Consider the following 21,935-nt stretch of genomic DNA (forward strand, 5'->3'; position numbering starts at 1 on the left):
TCGAACAGTAGCTTTTTTAGCTGTTACTAGATCAGTTTTTTCGAGTAATTTTTAAACAGTTTTTCGAGTTGCTTTTTCTAGCAGATCTTGAAATAGTTTCTTCCAGCACTTTTTTCATAACAGTTTTCGGGATCAGATTTTTAGAAGTTTCTCGAGCAATTTGTTGAGCATAGTTTTCGAGTAGTTTAATCGAGCTTGTTTTTCGAACAATTTCTTCGAGAAACTTTTGGAGATATTTTTTTGAGTTGTTTGTGTATGGTAAATCTTCCAAGCGGTTTTCCGATCAATTTTTTCTAATAGTTTGTTCAAGTTTTCGAAGTTTTTTCGAGTCGTTTTTTCTTAACAGTTTCCTTGGCCAGACTTTTAGCAGTTTCTCGAGCAATTTTTTTAGCATATCTTGCCAGTATTTTTTTTTTCGAACAAATTTTTGGAGAAACTTTTGGTTGTTTTTTTCTGGCAAAGTTTCTAAGCGAATTTTGGGTATAATTTTTTCTAGTAGTTTGTTCAATCAGATTTTTGAGCAACTCTTTCATAGTAGTTTTCCGGTTTTTTCCAAATAGATTTTCGAGCAGTTCATTGGTTAATTTTTTTAAATTTTTTTGAGCAGTTACTTGATCAGTTTTTCGAGCTGTTTTTTGTAACAGTTTTCCGAAAAGTTTTCGAGCAACTCTTTTATAGTACTTGCCGATTTTCCGGCTTTTTCCACAAAGATTTTCCGAGCAATTTTTCGAACAGTAGTTTTTTCGAGCAGTTTTTCTAGCAATTTTTTCGAGCAGGTACTTCTTGATCAGTTTTTTGGAGCATTTTGTTGAGTAGTTTTAAACCAGTTTTTCGAGCTGTTTCGAGACTTTTCGAAAAGTTTTTTCAAGCCATTTTTTTATAACAGTTTTCTTGATCAGATTTTCAACCATTTCTCGAACAATTTTTCGAGCATATTTTTCGATTAGTTTAATCGAGATTTTTTTTGAGCAGTTTCTTCGTAAAACTTTTGGAGATATTTTTTTCCAGCTGTTTTTTTTGGCAAAGTTTCCATGCAATCAAATTTTTCGAGCAACTGGTCGATTCTTCGTTTTTTTCCGAATAGTTTTTCGAGTAGCTTTTTTGTTAATTTTTTCTTGCAGTTTTCCGAGAAATTTACCGAGCAATAGTCTAGCAGTTTCGAGTAGTTTTTTTAAAGCAGTTTTTCGAGCTTTTTTAAAAGTTTTTTTGATAAGATTATTCATGCCGTTTTTTGATCAGATTTTCTGTAGTTTCTTGAGCATATCTTTCGGGTAGTTTTATCGTGCTTTTTAGAATAATTTCTTTGTGAAACTTTTGGAGCCATTTTTTCGAACTGTTATTTTCTTTACAACCGATTTTTTGATAACTTTTTTCTAATAGTTTGTTCAAGCAGATAATTCGAGCCACTCTTTTATAATCGTGGCCGATATCCCGGATTTTTGCGAATAGTTATTTTTCGAACAATTTTTTTCGAGTAGTTTTGTTGAGCTTGTTTTTCGAACAGTTACTTCGAAAAACTTTGGGAGAATTTTTTCCGAGTTGTTTTTTTTTCTGGCAAAGCTTGCAAGCAACCGACAAAGCTTCGATAATTTTTGTCTAGTAGTTTATTCAAGCAAAGTTTTCGAGCAATTTTTATAGTAGTTGCCGTTTTTCGAGAAGTTTTGCCGTGCCGTTTTTCCGATCAATTTTCGGAACAGTAGTTGTTTCGTATTGTCTTTAACGGCTTTTCTCGTGTTTCGGTGTTTGAAATCCACACACGAGAATTAATATTGAACCGACTTGCTTTCTGTTCGTTTCGTAAATGTCATAGAGAAGGTTGCTGTGCTCATCAACAAGTGGACCCTCTGCGGATTTATTTTGTGTGCCGTTCACCTTACACAAGAGGCAATTATTTTCATCGAAAAAGCTGATGATTTCTCATAATCGTGAAAACTACTGGACGACCTCCATTATTGGATGTCTGATGATTTTGATTAGCTACTCTCCTTACCTCCACCAACAGACAAAATGGCCCTTTTCAGGGCATCAGCATTTTTTGAAGCCATATTTTCAAAAATATATTTCGCATATATACGAACAAGAAGATGTGGAGCACAAGAAAAAACTGCTGCCCGAATATTAAAAAAATAGCAGTTTTTTACAACAGTTGTGAGGTCATACGTCAACAATTCAAACAACCACATGGAACTGTTCCTTGCAGATGTTTTATCCATATTTGTAAGGGTTTCTTTCTACCATCACTCAAACGCTAGTGAATAGGAAAATCACTACGAAATTCTCAAAATACATGGCATATGTCAAAAGCATAACCATGGCACTACCTTATGGCAAATATGCAGATTGGATTTTTCGATAACGAAACTCTTTTGGGATGGCATTCGAAAAATAATTGACAAGAGAACAGACAGACTGTGTATGCAAGCCCAGCAGTTCTCGTTGGAACAATGAAAATTTCGAGTTCACTTGGTAAAAGTTACTGTATCTATTGCTGAAATGAACTTTTATAGAAACAATTTCTCATCAAATATCAAAGAACACAGATAGTCAGTTATTCTTCATGCATTGGTATTTTATATTTCGAAAACAGCGCAAAAAGAAATTCTGTATGGGGTAGTGAAAATCATCGCTAGTCCCTTTTAATTTTGGAAGACGTCAATAGGTCTTTTCTTGGTGTAGTTTCATGTCATGCTGACGTCAACGCGCACGAAGCTGCCACCGATCCATTGCCCTTTGTTCGCCAGCAGTCCTAACCCAAAAATGAACGGTTGTGTCTATCAAAGGACCCATTTTTTTTTCGTTGACCGAGGATTTCTCTACGCTTTGGAGTGCAGAATATATCACGAAAAAAAAGTGCGGAAGACTTCGGAGGAAAATCAGTGAATCATGAGCACCTCACACGCCAACCGAGGCCCGCAGTCTAGACGAGATACCATGGCCGACAGAAATGAAACTTGCGTTGTGAAGTGCTTTAGATGAAGAAAGATAGATATCAGAGCTAGAGCAGGAGCATCCTATGTGACAACAGAGCGAGACGGTCAAACGGGAGACCATTCATTATTTTAAATTGAGATGATGGAATTTATTGACAATGAGCCAACTATTTTCCCGTTCCGAGCGTAGGTTTTTGGTTTTTGTTTGCCACTCCGTTGGATGTTCGTATTTTTTTTCCAGTTGCTGTCTTGTCCAGTAACCGGTAGGCCTCTTCCTCTTTGGCGCGGACAGGGGAGGTGTTCGGTCGGTGTCGCAACCGGGACCATGTCCGGATGTCGTCATTTCCAGTTACGTACACGGATGCAGCAATTGGAACTTTCAAACAGCCTATCGATTTCGTGATTCCTGGTGCTGCTACTATGGTTGTGCTGGTTCAATGGAGAAGTCGGGCGATCGAACCATCCATTGGCGTCACTTGTTCAACCATTTAGGATTGACCGGTTGACCTTGGGTGGGGCACATTTCGCCGGGAACGGAAAGTTGCGTGCTTTCATACCTATCAGCCATATTCTCAATTGAAGCAGATCGTCACACCGTTCATTATTCGAGAAAAGACAAAAAAAAACGGGTGGGTAATGTCAGAGACATAAGTGGATGACGCGAATACGAATAAAACTGATATGCTTTTCCACACCTTGGATTCGTCAATTTATACAGTTAAAGTTGTAGTGTATTGTTATGAAGAGCCAAATTTTTCCTACTCGTATTGTCTACGGCAATTACCATTTATCTGAGTATTGAATAGTTTCTAAGGAATTACATAGATGTATAGGTGATCAGTCGACCACAACAAGTAAAACACTCACAATTCATACATATCTCTCGCTTATGAACCGAACGAGCAGTATACTGCTTATGCCAAAGATTTTGATCTATGACTAAGAATGATCAGTTTATCTAGAGGCGAAACCAATCTGAAGGACCAATCTTCCAACGTCTGCATTGAAGGACAAACACCAATAAGCCTAAAAATGCTGCTCGCTTCTGAAGGACTTCCTACATCACCTGAACATCTCCAGCGTATCTTCATTGAAGTACATCATGAATATGGACTTAAACCGGACGAAGCCGTAGCAGACCTCGACGCATACCGAAATTATTTGTCCAGTGAGCGGACTCGTCACTTACAACAAGTACGCGACAGTACTAGTAAATTTTATCAGCCGATTTTTCGGAACAAATGACGCCCTTTGACGAAGGAATGGACACAGAAATTAGTAATGTAAGTATTCCAGAATTCTCAAAAACTTCTTCGCTTCATAGACAAAATGTGACTGAAATTTTGGTATATTGCCAAAATTTCAACCGCATGAAAAGCCAGGCCAAAATGAAAGAAATTCATCAAAATTTAATAACCTCCTCTTTCGACGTAATCCTTGGAACTGGAAGCAGCTGGGATGAAAGTGTTAGAAGCGAAGAAGTATTTGGAAATAATTTTAACGTATTCCGGCACGACCGAAATTTATCTCTCTGTCAGAAAAAATCTGGAAGTGGAGTCCTCATAGCCATAAACTATTGCTTTACTTCTGAAGAAATTATTACTCCTAAATATAAAGAATTTGTGCATTTATGGTCTCAATATTGGGAGAAGAACATATTTACTGCTCTGTCTATTTCCCACCCGAAAATGCGAACAAATTCTCTTTTGAATTATTCTTTCAATCTTTAGACACAATTATTTCGAATATGGAACCTGAAGTAAAGCTTCATATTTTTGGCGACTTCAATCAACGTAATGCGGACTTCATTTCTGACATTGAAAATGAATCAATCTTACTTCCAGTCGTAGGAGAAAACGAAACATTGCACTACTTTTTCGACAAAATTTCTAATTTTGGCCTACATCAAGCAAACTCCGTAAAAAATCAACAAAATGCTTATTTAGACCTTCTTTTCACAAATTGCACAGAAGACTTTTGTGTGAACGCATCAAACCTGCCATTATGGAAAAATGAACCTTTCAAACCGCAATTGAATATTCATTATTTACACACAATGCATCCCTTCCCTACGACTTGGAATATAAGGAAGTGCCGGAATACAATAAAATTGACTTTGAAGAAGTCAGGTGTAGACTAAGTATAATAAATTGGCGGAACATACTGAGTAGGGTAACAGAGGTATTTTGGCCCACTTTAGGATTGATTTTATTTTGGCCCATTTTATAAAAATATCCACCAAATATTGTAATATCTTTAAAAACCCCTTCCGCAATAGGTAATTTAATATTCTTGGTTTTAGAAACCAAGTACAAGAACATACTTCGGGTCAAGAAATGCAGCTATTGGAGACATTTTGTGGAAGGTTTGTCAAGAGAAACCTCAATGAGCACTCTTTGGAATACGGCCAGACGAATGAGGAATCGTAACGTAGGAAATGAGAGTGAGGAGTACTCGAATCGATGGATATTTGATTTTGCGAGGAAAGTTTGTCCAGATTCTGTTCCTACGCATAGCATTATTAGGGAGTCTTCTTCAATTGATGATTCCATTGATAGCCCCTTTTCAATGATGGAATTTTCCATAGCACTCATGTCTTGTAACAATAACGCTCCTGGGTTGGACAGAATTAAATTCAATTTGGTGAAGAATCTGCCCGACCTAGCAAAAAGACGTTTGTTTGGAATTGTTCAACAAGTTTCTTGAGCAAAATATTGTTCCACCTGACTGGAGACAAGTGAAAGTTATCGCCATTCAAAAGCCGGGGAAACCAGCTTCCAATCACAACTCATATAGACCTATTGCAATGTTGTCCTGCATCAGAAAATTGTTCGAAAAAATTATTCTTCGACGTCTCGACACTTGGGTCGAGACGAAAGGTTTGTTATCAGATACTCAATTTGGCTTCCGAAGAAATAAAGGGAGGAATGATTGCCTTGCATTGCTTTCGTCTGACATCCAAATTGCCTTCGCTCAAAAACAACAAATGGCCTCTGTATTTTTAGACATTAAAGGAGCATTTGATTCAGTTTCCATTGATGTTCTTTCAGACAAGCTCCACCAACATGGGCTTCCAGCGGTTATAAATAATTATTTGCACAACCTTTTGTCAGAGAAGTGCATGTATTTTTCACATGGCGATTTGGCAACATTCAGAATTAGCTACATGGGTCTCCCGCAAGGCTCATGCCTCAGTCCGCTCCTGTATAATTTCTATGTAAGCGACATTGACAGCTGTCTCGTAACCCCATGTACACTAAGGCAATTGGCAGATGATGGCGTGGTTTCAGTTACTGGATCCAAAGCTATTGATCTGCAAAAACCATTGCAAAATACCTTAGATAAATTGTCCGTTTGGGCTGTTCATCTGGGTATCGAATTCTCTGCGGAGAAAACAGAGCTGGTCGTCTTTTCAAGAAAGCATGATCCCGCGCAACTTCGGCTTCATATGATGGGAAGAATGATCCAACTTTCAAATACCTCGGGGTGTGGTTTGATTCCAAATGCACGTGGGGAGGACACATTAGGTATCTGATAACAAAATGCCAACAAAGAGTAAATTTTCTTCGAACGATAACAGGGTATTGGTGGGGTGCTCATCCGCAAGATCTAATAAAATTGTATCAGACAACGATACTTTCAGTGATGGAACATGGATGCGTTTGCTTTCGTTCCGCTGCAAATTCTCATATTATCAAACTGGAGCGAATTCAGTATCGTTGTTTGCGAATTTCTTTAGGCTGCATGCACTCGACACATACATACAATGAGTCTTGAAGTTCTGGCGGGAGTTCTTCCATTGAAGGATCGTTTTTGGGAGCTTTCGTCGCGACTGCTAATAAGATGCGAGGTACTGAATCCCCAAGTTATTAATAACTTTGAAAGGTTAGTTGAGCTTCAATCTCAAACAAGATTCATGACTATATATTTTAACCATATGTCACAGGAAATCAACCCTTCAAGATATATTCCTATCCGTGTCAGCCTCCTAAATGTCCCTGACTCAACTTTATTTTTCGATACATCCATGCAGCGCGAAGTGCGTGGAATCCCGGATCACCTACGCTCTATGGAAATCCCAAAAATATTTTCACGTAAGTTCAGGCATATTGACTCTGAGAAAATGTTTTACACGGACGGATCGCGAATTGAAGAAGCGACAGGGTTTGGTATGTTCAACAATAATGTTTCGGCCTCATTCAAGCTTCAAGAACCTGCATCTGTTTATATAGCAGAGTTAGCAGCAGTTCATTATAGCTTGAATGTAATCGTCACATTATTTCCAAACCATTATTTCCTCTTCACAGATAGTCTGAGTGCAATTGAAGCTATTCGCTCAAACGCTGCTGGCAAAAATGAACCGTTTTTCTTGGGCAAAATAAAACAGTGTCTGAACGACATATTGAATAATAATTATCAAATCACAATAGTCTGGGTCCCGGCTCATTGCTCCATTCCAGGCAATGAAAGAGCCGATAGTTTTGCCAAACGTGGTGCTATTGAAGGTGAAATTTATGAGCGACCGATTGCTTTCAACGAATTTTATAGCGCGACTCGCCAAAGAACACTTGCCAGCTGGCAAGCTTCTTGGGATAGAGATGATCTAGGTCGGTGGATGCACTCAATTATTCCTAAAATATCGACAAAGGCATGGTTCAAGGGGCTGGATGTGAGTAGGGACTTCATTCGTTTGATGTCCAGACTCATGTCCAATCACTACACCTTAGATGCACATCTCCTTCGAATTGGACTTTCCGAAACTAATCATTGTGCTTGTGGCAAAGGCTATCGCGATATTGATCATGTCGTTTGGACATGCGTGGAGTATCGTGATGTCAGATCTCAACTAATAAATTCCCTGCGTACCCAAGGTAGACTATCCAATGTCCCAGTTCGAGACATTCTTGCTTGTCGTGACCTTTCTTACATGAAACTTCTTTACCATTTCATAAAGACAATTGAAGTTTCAATTTAATAATTGACCCTTTTGAGGGTTAGTTCTGACTCCTACTGCGTCCATTAGTTCATCCAATAGCAAAATTTTAATAAAAATGATGTGCTGATACAAACAAACTCAAAATAGGTTACGAAATCAACAACAAAATGTATAAAAATTTAAGCTTATCTTATAATTTATAGCAGTTAATCGCTTGGTTCAAATAATGTTCTTAAGTAGATTTAATAATAAATAACGAAATAGCTAATATGATATTTAAAATATAAAAAAAAATGTTTTATTAAACTCAAATCGCTATGACTATATTAGTATTATATTAGGTTAAGAATTCTATGTAAAAGTGATGATACGGCGAAGAAAAACTTATGTAAATTGCCTTAAGAAATAAACGTATTTATAAAAAAAATAGGTAATTTAATGTGATTAGCTTCAAATTGATGCAAAATTAGTTACTTAACATCGATAAATTCCGATGAAATCGATGAAGTTTGTTAGGTGGGCCAAAATATATGAAGTGGCCAAAATACCTCTGTTACCCTACAGAAGGAAATGTCGACGTCGAAGTAAACAAATTTTATCACATTATAAACAAAATATTAGCCGAAACTTTGCCCATAAAAAGCAGAAGAAAAAATCATAACAGCAAATTACCTGTATGGTTCAACTCACAACTAAAACATTTGAAAAATAGGAAACAAAAAGCACACAAAACTTACAAACAAGAAAAAAGTGATGCTCATCTTCAAAATTACTTAAACCTATGCAATCAACTCAAAATAGCCATTAACACAGCACACGAAGAATACAACCGCAAAATTGAAAACGAAATAAAGACTTGTCCTAAGAACTTTTTTAACTACACAAAAACTAAACTAAAAAGCAACAATTTTCCATCTCAAATGCACCTCGACGAACATGTAGGGAAAAATAGTACAGAAATCTGCTATCAATTTGCGAATTTTTTTCAAGAAGTATATACATCTTATTCAGAAACTGACCGTGACCGTGAATACTTCTCTTTCATACCTGCATTTTCCAACTCCATCTCTGTAAACTATCTATCAGAACATGACATTTTGACAGCACTGAAAAACTTAGACGCCTCAAAAAGGCCTGGACCTGACAGTATACCACCAATATTTTTAAAAAATCTTGCTGAAGAACTTACACTACCACTACAACTACTTTCTAACCTATCACTTAATAAATGTACTTTTCCTAAAGCATGGAAATCTTCCTTTTTTGTACCAATATTTAAATCTGGTGCTAAATCTAACATTCGGAACTACCGTGGAATAGCCATTATTTCATGCATTCCAAAATTGTTTGAAAAAATTGTAAACGAAAAACTTTTTCATCAACTTAAAAATGTAATAACAAACAAACAACATGGCTTTTTTAAAGGCCGCTCAACAACAACAAATCTCTTAGAATTTATGACATTCATTCTGAATGCAATGGACGCCGGCAACTACGTAGATACTCTTTACACAGACTTTAGCAAAGCCTTCGACCGTATTGACATACCATTACTTCTACACAAACTACAAAAATATGGTATAGAACATAGCCTTTTGGAATGGCTCAAATCATACTTAACGAATCGTGTACAGGTAGTCCGCTTCCAAAACATTCTGTCGAAACCAATTAATGTAACTTCTGGCGTACCTCAGGGTTCTCACTTAGGGCCTCTCCTTTTCATTTTACATATAAACAACATTTCCTTCATACTCAAAAATCTGAAAGTGCTTATATGCAGACGACATGAAACTCTTCATGGAAATTAAAAATTATTCAGAACGAAATCAATCTATTGCACATTTGGTGCTGCAAAAATCTACTCTAACTCAATATAAAAAAATGTAACTCAATAACTTTCAGCAGGAAAAATGAAACTATGTCTATAAACAGACGTCTAGGAAACCAACTTGTAGAAAAATGTAAAATTGTACGAGATTTAGGCGTAATCTTAGACTCCAAGCTCACTTTTGTGGAACACTACAATACCATAATTAATAAAGCAAATAGGATGCTGGGCTTTATTAAACGCTTCAGTCATAACTTTCAGGACCCATACACACCTATTTTGGAATATTGCAGCCTAGTATGGAATCCATACAATATTATTCACGAAGAACGCATCGGATCTATTCAAAAACAATTTCTTTTATATGCACTTCGTAAATTAAACTGGACAGCATTTCCTCTACCATCATATGAAGCACGCTGCATGCTCATCAATATTCAAACACTTAAAGAACGCCGCGACCTTGCAATGCTTTATTTTATCAGCGACATTATTTCTCAACGCATTCAATCACCTTCTTTATTACCGTCAATTACGAACCAGGAAATTATTTGTAGAACGAAACACTAGAACAAATTATGCAAAATATAGCCCAATCAATCGAATAATGCGCCACTACAACCAATATTGCGAACATCTTGATCTTGGTATGTCCAAAAATGATATGAAATTCCAGCTTAGTCGTAGAAATAATGCGTAGTATCTGAGTAAACATTGTAAACCATTTATATGTAGTCTACATTTGCTTGACGAAAAAAAAAAAAAAGAAAAGATCAATTTCTTAGAGCATTTTGGTTATAAATTGACCGTCTTAAGGAACATACACAAATATGTCTTCTTCAGGTTAGTCAATTAAAAATACTCATGGTTTAGTACCATCCATAGTTAGTGTCTGTTTTACTAGCGAACAAAACGTGTCGTAACATCGCATGATACGCTTTGTGCGACGATTCGTTCAATTCATGTATTTGAAAATCATTCGACTCAACTCGACGAACTGAGCAAATGTCTGTGTGTGTAACAAAATGTGCGCCCGATTATATTAAAATGAAAGGTCTCTGTCTCCCATAGGGTTTCTATTGAACTTAACCCGGATCGAACTTCCGGTTCCGGAGTAACGGGGTAAAATGTGCAAAAAATGAAGTAAAAGTACACTCGATTTCTCAGAGATCTTTCAACCGCTTTTCCTCGACTTAGACTCAATTTTTATGCCTTGTAGTCCCTTAGTGCGCTATTAAATTTCATCTGGAGCCTTTTTTATCTAGTGGTGTAATGATGCCTGTCTCATATTACTTATGTTTTTTATCACTAGAAGATTCTGTCAAGATTTTCTTTATCAAACTTGAATAAAATCAAAAAATTTCTGTGATGTAAACTACCATAACCTTTTCAATTTGTGAAAAGTTATGTCAAGTTAATATAGATTTGAATATGGCAACTCTGCACGCGGTACAAAATTGAACAAAGCAAGCTAGGTGGGTGCGTTTTCTTCTTTCGTACCAGCAAGTACCTAGTCCCAAAGTAGATCCACCAACTAGATGAATTAACCAGTCAATTTTATAAAAATTTGCACCACCGTTTCGCCATCGCTTGTAAAAAAATCCTCAAGAAATTGAAAATTTTTCCTTTATCGCGCCTGTTATACCGGAACCGGCAGTCGGATCTGGATCAACATTTCGGGGACTTTTTTTTTAAGAATTTCAAGACCTTTCATTTACATCTTAGTTTGTAAAAATCGGTTAAGGAATTTCCGAGAAAATTGAATGCGCATTTTCTCATAGATTTGTACATATTGCCTTGTAATTCCGGAACCGGAAGACGGATAGAGATAAAATTCAATAGCGATCTATCGGACTATAAGACTATTTGTGAAAATCGGTTCAGCCATATCTGAGAAAATCGAGTGACATTATTCGTCATATACACACATACACATACACACATTTGCTACATTTGCTCAGTTTGTCGAGCCTAGTCGAATGTTATATGAAATTCGGCCCTCCGGGCCTCGGTTCAAAAGTCGGTTTTCACAGTGATTGTATACCCTTTCTACATGAGATTAAAATGAAAGGTCTTACGGTCCCATGGATCGCTATTGAATTTTATCTCGATCCGTCTTCCGGTTCCAGAATTACAAGACAATATGTGCAAATCTATGAGAAAATGCGCATTCAATTTTCTTAAGTGGTTTTTACAAACTAAGATGCAAATGAAAGGTCTTAACATTCTTTGAAAAGTCCCTGAAAAGTTGATCGAGATCCGACTTCCGGTTCCGGTATTATAGTGCGATTAGTAAAAATTTCCAATTTCGTGAGTATTTTTTCACAAGCGATGGCGAAACGAGGTGCAAATTTTTGTAAAATTGACTGATAAATTCATCTAGTTGACAGATCTTGTTAGCAGGTGGATATATAAATCTACTTTGGGACCACTAGTGCCTGGTTTCCGTTTCCGAACGCACCGGTAATAGTGAAAAAAAAGCTCCAAAAAACGGAACTCATTTTGATTCCTCAGCAACGGTTAAACCGATTTTCACAAATCATGATTCAAATTGCTCTCTGTGTCTTTGAAGATTAGATCTAGATTTCATCTAGATCTGACCTCCGGTTCCGAAATTATAGGATAATGAGTATTAAAACTTTTAAACTGTCTTACAAAATGATGCAAAATCGGTGCGCATCGGAACGTGCTGGTACGGAAGAAGAAGAAAACGCACCCACCTAGCACACAGCTTACTTTGTTCAATTTTCTATATTAACTGGACATAACTGTTTACAAATTTCGAAAAGGTGATGGTAGTTTATAACAAAGAAAGCTTATGATATTATTATAGTTTGAAAAAAAAAAGTCTTGACAGAATCCTAATAATTTAATTTTAACTCATATTCCAATAAATAGTTATTAAAAAAAACCTATTATTTGAAGTTTAGTTTGTGAAAATCGGTTAAGCCATCTCTGGAAAAAGTGAGTGCATATTTTTTTCCATTTTCGTGAACATGATCCTATATCTCCGGAACCGGAAAACGGCTTGGGATGAAATTCAATAGTAAGCTATGGGATAATGAGACCTTTCATTTGAATCTTAGTTTGTGAAAAACGGTTCAGCCACCTCTGAGAAAAGTGAGTGCATATTTTTGTTACACACACACACACACACACACACACACACACACACACACACACACACACACACACACACACACACACACACACACACACACACACACACACACACACACGCACGTGCATAGCCTTTCTGTATGAGAATGGCAAAAAGGCATAATTTGCATTCGAATTTAATCTGTTACGAAAACTTCTGTTTTAAATATCAGAGGCCTCTTGCAAATCTAGGCTGAATCGCAAATTTATCACCTGAATATTACATTCATTCATACAAAAGTTTATCTAACATGACGCGACATCATTCAAACATTCAAACAACGGTAACGGCATCGGAAGTCACTCTAATCCTGTCAAAAGTCAACATTTTGATTCAATTCCAAAGTTTGGATTAGAGGTAAAAGTAATCGTTCCACCCCAAAAACCAAACATAACTATTTCCGAAATCCATCATTACCATAAAACCAACAAACTTCGGAAAAAGTTGCTTCACCACAAAATTCGCCCCGCCGTAGTCGAGTCGAGTCGAGTCGAGTTGAGCCGCTGCGGTGTGGTGCGTTCCTTCCTAGTTCAATCCGTTTCAATCCGTACCACCGTACACGGTTTCGTTCCACCCCCCTCTCGAGCACCCTAAACGTGAAGGAACTAATTAAATCTCCCCCGGGGTGCAATGAAAATCGCTAGACGCCGCCGTACTACCGTAGTTGCTTCGAGTGGAGCTAGCAAAAACGGGCGGAAAGCACTGGAGCGGACGGGTTTTCCGACTTGTCAAAATCCGTAAACATAAATACAAACTAACACGGCACGGATGCCACTAACACCGACGACGGACGCCAGCGAAATGTGAGTGTGTGTGTGTGTGTGTAAGAAAGCAGTGGTAGTACGAGAGAGAGACCGTGGTTTTCCGTGAAAAACTAAAACACTCCTCGCCCCGTTCGATCCATCGAACAACACACGGCGAGCTAAAGTGTACAAACACCAGCGCTGCCAACCTGAGAGCGAAAAAAATTAATCGAGAAAATGATTTTCACGCCACTACCACTCGCATGTGATGTCCCTTTCACGTCAACCATGCACACAAGCAGGTTGTCTCCTTACTTGGTTCAAGCGGATTCATTCTTGTCTAATTGTAGCCAAAAATAGCTGGCATTTGTCGTCATCACTAGCAAATTTTCGAAACGTCGCTGATTTCATAACATCGACGACCATCAGCTGCAATGTCATAATGGAAGCACACAAAAAAAAATAAACACCGACAGACCGAGGCGACCCCGAAAAAAACACACTGTCCTGATACCCGACGTTCTAAGTGTGTGTGTGTGTGTGCTTCTACACGTTGGTGTTGATGCACGCACTTCGAAGTCTACCCCGATGGGTGGTGGGTGGGTGGCCAATGTCAGGAAATCCCTTTCCATGGCTTCTGCAGACGCGGACGGTAGTCTATGTGCCATGGCATGACTGTGACATAGATGCACCAAACTCTAGGCACGATGACCTCGGAAATTTGTCTGCAAGTTTGCTTAGAAATCACTTTGGCAGGCAACAGTAACAGTGGCAGCAGCAGCAGCAGCACCCCGTTAATTTCAACTGTTCTAGCCTGGCACTTCACTTACGACGATGACGACTACAAAACAAGGAGCCCCTGGATATATCCTCTTACGTGACCACTTCACAAGTTTGGCCGACAGTCTTGCTCACATACACGCACACACAGAGACGCCACACTGCACCGATGGAGGCTCCTGCTGGGGGCACCCCTAATCCGCTAGCAAACGTTGTGTTGTGCGAAAAAAAAACTTCCACCAGGGCCCAGCAGCGAGCGTACGGAACGAGCGAGGTCCTTGAATGCTGGAACCAACCGGGACACCACACGGAAACGATCACTCGCGATTCGTACCAAACTTCCGGCTACGATACGGTATCGCAGAACCTGCAACCCGGAAACGAGACGCTCGATTTTCGGAGATCGCGACCACTGCCAAAAATCTAATATAAAACAGCAGGGCAAACAACACTCGACCGACCGAACGAAAATTTTGCTCCTCTGGCAGAGTCCGCAAAACACACCAGTCAAACACGGCGACGAGTTTTCCGCGAGCAGTGAGCGAAAGAGAGCGAGCGATAGGATGGTACAGTGATATCCGGAGTGCGGCAACGTCGTTCAGTGCTTCTTCGCACTGACCACTCGCGTGTGTGTGAGAGCGAGATTCGCGATGAGGGAGACGAACGAAAGGAGGAAGTATGAATTTTCCTAACCACCAACACGGACAGTATCGATACGACGGTGGCCACAACAACCTGCTCTAAACACACACTCTCTCTTGCTTGCTTGCTTGCTTACGCTGTATCTCTGACTCTCTCTCTCTCTCTCTCTCTCTCGTGAGTTCCGAAATAAACAGACAGGCAGCGATGGTGAAGCAGCGGACAAACGTCAACAGTGTTGCACAGCACAGTTGGAAAATGCATACCGAGAATCATGAGAGCGTGAGTGTCCCTCGCTGTTATCGCGCATGGTTTTCAGTGAGCGAGTGAGTGCAGCAAAAGCGGAAAAGCGAGAAAGCATGCTCATCAGCAGGTTCAAGTTCGAATATTCGAACCCGTGCGGCTGCGAACGGCTAGGGCAAACTATTCCGAGCGGCTGATTGGAAATGACAGCAGTCGCCGTTGGATGTGCGAAAAACGTTTTTTTAAAACTGAGTTGTCTTCTCAAAAGATTGCAGGTTTGATGACTTAAAGTCAACAGGTTTCGGAATTTCTCGGTAAGACATTTTTCTATATATAGCACTATCGAAGTACGAAGATTCGGCTTTTCTTGTTTTTTTGATTGTTCATAGTTGTCGCTTATACTTTTTTTGTTTTGCTCTATTTTCATTTCTCAATTGAACAAATGTCGGTTGATTTTTCAAATGGCCGTATAAGCAAGTGACAGTTTCTCTTTGTTTACATTCTCTTACTAGGGTAAGGGCTCCCTATTTCATCTCATTTGTAAGGACGTTACTATAAAAACTCAATTTTGCCACTAAAATCACTTCGATTTTTTCATATCTCTGCTCAATTCGGTTTGCTCCACATTGCAGGGTGGCAAGTGACCGGGAAAACCGGGAAAAAGTCGGGAATTTGATTTTACCGGGAAAAACCGGGAAAAAGTCGGGAATTTTAGTGAAAAACTGAGAAAATTTTTACTAGCTCACCTATGAGTAACAGTTGTTAGCATAATGATTTTTTTTTTCAACAATTGAAAAGTAGGAGACAATACCCAAGTTTTCGTTTGAGCGAAATGTTCAGTACGAGTGTTGAAATAACTTATTGTCCATTTGGAATTGGACCAACACCCCATGTCTCGTTCAACGATTTTTAGAAGCTTGCAGGCAGTTTTAAAGCAAACAGGAAGCATCATAGTTTTTTTTAGTTGTTATCAATAACAGCACAATGAAAGCTCATTTCGAAAAATAAGGATAATTTGGATTTTTATTAAATTTTTGAATAAGTATTCAACACACCTGCAAAATTTATGGCAAAATCTCAAGATAACATAGGGAAATTTTTCACAAAATTATTGAACATTTTTAGGAGCCTTCATGTTTTTAAGTTTGTTAATGATTGCCCTCGTTTCATCATAATTTGTCTCAGTAATGTCATCTAGAGACAATACTTGTGTTATGCTTATATTACTGTGAGATGTCAAAAGGACTCGCAAGATTGGAGGAGTTGTCGACTTTGAACTTATTCACCGTTTTTTTGAGAGTTGAAACTGGTTTCTGAGGACTAGTATAGAATCTTAGAAAGATTTAGAAAATGGATTGATTTGTTTAGTGAATCTAAAGCTTGCTTCATTTAGAATTGGAACAAACTTTTGCTCATATTGTGGCGCTCCTGGTGGACGGATTTGGAAGCTCTTGGCGCCCACTTGTCGGGAATTTTGTCAGCTTCACGTATGATTTTTGACATTCCGAAAATCGACTGTACTTTGTAAACAATCAACATGGAAGCCGAAAGAAGGAAAAAAAATTGTGCACAGTTATTTGGAAAATCCATTGTGGTCTGCATCTAGGCTAGCTAAACAGCTGAAATTGCCCAGAAATACCGTATGGCGCGTTATCGAACGGTATAAGGAAACATTGACGACGATTCGGAAGCCTCAAGCCGATCGTCGGAGTCGAACTGACGACCGGAAATTGCGTGGTAAGATTTTGAAGACGATTAATCTGTCGGACCGTGATTTGGCCAGAAAATTCGGTGCTGCCCATAGTACCGTGAGGAGAACTCGACTCCGGGAGAGAATCAAGTCGTATCGAGCTAGCAAACAGCCAAATCGGACCATGAAACAGAATAGTGTGGTCAAAATTCGTGCTCGGAAACTATATGACCAGGTGCTGACCAAGTTCAACGGATGTCTTCTGATGGACGATGGAACCTGTGTCAAGGCTGACTTCGGTCAAATCCCAGGTCAAAAATTTTACTTGGCAACGGCTCGGGGGGATGTTCCAGCCAAATTTAAATTTGTTTTTGCCGACAAATTTGCAAGAAAATTTATGATTTGGCCGGGCATTTGCAGCTGCGGCAAAAAAACGAAAGTTTTCGTTACAAATAAGACAACGACATCGGAACTATACCAAAAAGAGTGTCTCCAAAAACGAATTTTGCCGTTCATTCGATCCCACGACCATCCTGTAATGTTTTGGCCAGATTTGGCAAGCTGTCATTACAGCAAAGTCGTTTAAGAATGGTATGCAGAGAAAGTGGTCCAGTTGGTTCCAAAAAACCTTAACCCACACAACTGCCCCCAGTTCCGCCCTATTGAGAAATACTGGGCAATCATGAAAAGGAGACTCAAGGCAAAGGGAAAGGTTATCAAAGACATCAATCAGATGACGACCTGGTGGAATGAGATAGCTAAAACGATGGACGAAGAACGTGTGCGCCGCCTACTGAGCCGTGTTACAGGAAAAATTCGAGAATTCCTTCAAAACCGTGACGAATAATTTTATCCGTATTTTTTCTTAAAAGTATGAAGAAAACGCTACATTTGTATAAAAAAAGATCTTGAATACAATAATAAATAACTGAAATACAGGCAATTGTCTTTGTTCCAATTCTATTTGAAGCAAGCTTTATGTTTAATTTTCTTTTAAAGGTCTTCAACTACTGCATAGTAGGATCACAAGAACGTTGATGTTGTTGTAGATAAAGGTGTATTGAATTTAGTTTGAGCGTTTGGAACTTCAATAAAGTAATGATTTAAATTATATAAGGCTATATCTATATTTCCCAAAACAATTTCAGGGTTTACATTTTGATTGTATTCTAGTCGATTAGTTCTAAGCTGGTAGAATATATAACTAATTGAACTAATCATTGCTTATTTTGAAACCCTGAATGTTATTGATTGATCTGCTAGAATCAGATCAATTGTAGAAAGATTTATCATATAGATATATTAGTTAAGCTATTGGGAATAAAACTGGTTTAAAACCAGCGGAGAGTTCATCATGAAGAACTCGCACTTTCTGATTATTTTTCTGATTACTCTACGAGCCTTTAGAATCCTATTAGGAAAAAAAAAACAGATCGATATATTGTTCATTACAACTGCTATCGTTTGATTTATTTGCCCATCAACGCATTGAAATCTTGAACATTGTTTATTAACTAACAGATACATTAGAAAGAAATTGGTGTTTTAAAAGAGCAAGTCGTGGCAGCCGAACGGTTTTGCGAAATCTTCTAATACACACATCTAAGACATCTAATGATTTTAAATTCAATTCTATTTCATGAAATTTTCAAATTTTTGGTCTGACAGGATTTTGTTAATAATTGGTTTTATGGTTTTCATCACAATCACAGCATGATAATTCATCTGAGGGTATCGTTCATTAAACAGATGTACTTGCAAGCGACATAATTAAAACAGTATATGTCCATATAACAATTTATTGTACCATGACCGAAGCCCTGGCAATGACGATATTATGTTAGATTCGCTGTGCCATCATCAGTGTTTGTGATTGCCGATAATTTGACAGAAAGCCGATATTTCCCTACATTGTATACAATATTTTCAATCTGGTAGAAGATGCTACAAGAACTCGCTGTTTCTCAAAGCATGAACCGTGAGAGAATTTTCCTACATTTCTTCACTCCATTTCATACTCTGAGTATTTCACAGCCCTTAACAAAATATATACAGTCCGGCAATGATCGGTTCGATGATGAATTTACCAAGAGAGAATCGCAAGTTGATAATTATCTCAGATAAATCGACTTGATGATTCTCATACTAGGTCACAATATATAATATTTCAAAACCCTGGTCCGGAGCATTCACAGCTATTTTCCTAGAAACAACTTATACAAAGGTTATATGCACATAGTTAGAATAAGCGGCAACAGTAAAATGATTCTATCACAATTATCCACTGCCCGTATAGAATCGGATCGCAAAACGAGAATAAACGGTCGTTTTTTGCTTCAGAGAGAATCCCCACAGCAGCGTGCTAACCCGTGATGCTCAGACAGGTCATCGTGAGAAATTCGCTTTCGCACTGGTGTCCATTCTATGTTAAATGAATCATGCCGGTTTTTTGTTGCTGCGATGATATCCGTCTCTCTTTGATGGCACTGATTGAATCGTGTGAAGAGTTGGTAGAGAGCGTTCTTTGATACGATAAAAGCCATCCTTGGCCAATATGCCGTTTATAATTCTCCCGCCGAACTGAGATTTCCATTTTCACTTCCGGAAGGAGCGAAGAAAGCTCTGTACAAAATGATTTGAAGTTGCAAGCATAGATTGTTTTTTGGATTGTTGTGAATTATTAATTTATTTTCAATCATATGTATACCAAAAAAAAAAATAAAAACAGTCATCTGCACTCGGAAGAAATCGGTTACGTGCTTTTCTTATATGCACATGTTATAATGAATATTTTTTATTTATACATCGAAATGCCTGGAAAGTATTTGAATCCACCTTTTAGCGGACCTATTACAATGATCCTTTTTGGACATGGGATATCTGTTTAAAGTTTCAGTTAAAAATATTTTAAAAAAACTAAACAGAGGCGATTTTAGCCTATTCCAAAAACCGGGAATTTTTATCTCAAATAACCGGGAAAAACCGGGAAATTGAAATCGGCAATTCACTTGCCACCCTGACATTGTGAATTCCTTGGAAAATAAAATATTTTTAAAAAAATCAGCTAAAACACTTCTGATATGTTCACTACTGTGCTCCTAATTTCATCTGAAAGGTTTTATATTCATCCTATCATTGGTCCTTTATTCATCCCATAAATTAGTAATGGCGACAGCAATCAAAACCAAAATATGGCACTATTACACTCTCAGATTCAAAATGTCAGAATTTTCCTTAAAAAATGCCTAATGCCAACTATGGGACAACACACGATATTTTTAGAAACAGTTTGTAGTCATTTCGACGTTGAAAATTTTTTGGATCGTTTTCGTTACCTTTCGTTTTAAATTAGAAATTTTACTGTGCAGTTAATTTGGAGAACTTAAATAAACAGAATTGTTACTATTCAGGCATTAGCCTGAACAAAATGCAGAACCAAAGATGCCACCTATACAGATTTATCTGTATTGTATGGATTTTTGCGTTCGCATACTGACTCAAATCAGATTACAGATTTTTACAGATTTTCTAAATTTAATACAGATTTGTAAAGATTCATAAAAAGAGTAAAGTAAAATGTTAGACTTTCCTCTCTGAGCATCTGTTAGTATTTGAGTTAGTTTATCGATAAACGGACAAATCACATGTTAAAATGGAAATTTTTTGTGCAAATATTTGATGATAAACACTGTTAAACATTTATATTAAAATTTTAAACCAATTTGTGTGGGTGCAAACGAGTTTATAATAACTAATGCATAGTATGCCATAACAAATTGCGGTAGACATCATTGCACCAGGTCAAGCGAGCTGTAACAGAATTGCTTTGCACATTTCACCATGAACAACCTTACAGGTAAGAAGTGTACCGCTTTGGGTGATTCCGTTTTCAATTAATAGTTATAAAATTCACACAATTCATACTGATTCATTTTATTAGTGAAAACAGATAGAGCAGATACATATTTCTATGAAAATATCTGGCATCTCTATGCACAACCGATGACACACACACACTTAACATTGCTATGGTGACGTATTGCGGAAAGAAACCAGTGCTACTAGATTTGCCACAATGGTTATTTCATTAGTATTCAACACGCTCTTTCTGGTAATAATCGAAGCCGAAACAATTTTATTGAAATATAAATATCAACAATATAATTAAACTAATGTCACGGATACCAAAAAAATACTTGTTGATGATAATTTCAAGAAGGAAAACATTTTTTTGTTGTAACGTTATGAGAAAACTTGGCAACTTTGCAAAACCAAATGAGATGAAAACGAAGCGCAATCAAGTGAACTAAGTGAAAAACTTCCATCTCATATTCTTAAAGACTTTTATTGCTTGTTGGGTAATTTTTGAAGTTTTCAATCGTTAATTAAACAAGTGGCAAGTGAACATTACTAATTATGAAGTCATCCAGCGTTCAATAGGAGTGTAGTTGTGCGAAATAGTAATCATGTTGTTTTTTTTTAAAAACATTTTTTTCTTGAGATTACACCAGATCTGGATCTAAAAATTTCTAAGATATTTAACAACAAAAAAATCATAGTTATCGAAACGAAAAAAAATTCCAGCAGTTTTTTCCGCTTACATACACCGAATAAATTTCAACCAGGGCCTGAGTAAATGCACGACATATGAGAATCATTTTCTTTTTTGGCACTGGAAATGCCTTTCTCTTTAAATAGGAATGTTTAGTCCTAGTTTTGAACGCATTCATCTACCGAATAATAATTCATCTACCGATCGATCAGAGAACAATCATTTTAAACGTGTATAGCAAAAGCTTTAAAATATTTCAACATTACACTACTGAACACTACAACGTTGATCCAGGCTAAGAACTTAGGTCTAGAATTCAGTTTCTTTACACGGTCTTAGAATTCTGGCTCCGAATCCAGACCCAGAATCAAAGTTCATGATTCAGTTTCCGGTCCGGAATTGAAGCTCCTAAACCTGGACTCTGAACCGGGCTT

General features: G+C 37.7%; 1 protein-coding gene across 2 annotated transcripts in view; it reads right to left on the reverse strand.

Moving 5' to 3' along the window:
* LOC131436009 (cytoplasmic polyadenylation element-binding protein 2) overlaps positions 1-14,876 on the reverse strand; it is a 701,408-nt gene extending 686,532 nt beyond the window's left edge. For both annotated transcript variants that reach the window (XM_058604425.1, XM_058604416.1), the window contains exon 1: positions 14,428-14,876. The gene's annotated coding sequence lies outside the window, so the exon portion shown is untranslated. The remainder of the gene's footprint in view (positions 1-14,427) is intronic.
* Positions 14,877-21,935: the final 7,059 nt, after the last annotated feature.

The sequence above is a fragment of the Malaya genurostris genome, chromosome 1 (genome assembly GCF_030247185.1).
Source record: "Malaya genurostris strain Urasoe2022 chromosome 1, Malgen_1.1, whole genome shotgun sequence".
Classification (NCBI taxonomy): domain Eukaryota; kingdom Metazoa; phylum Arthropoda; class Insecta; order Diptera; family Culicidae; genus Malaya; species Malaya genurostris.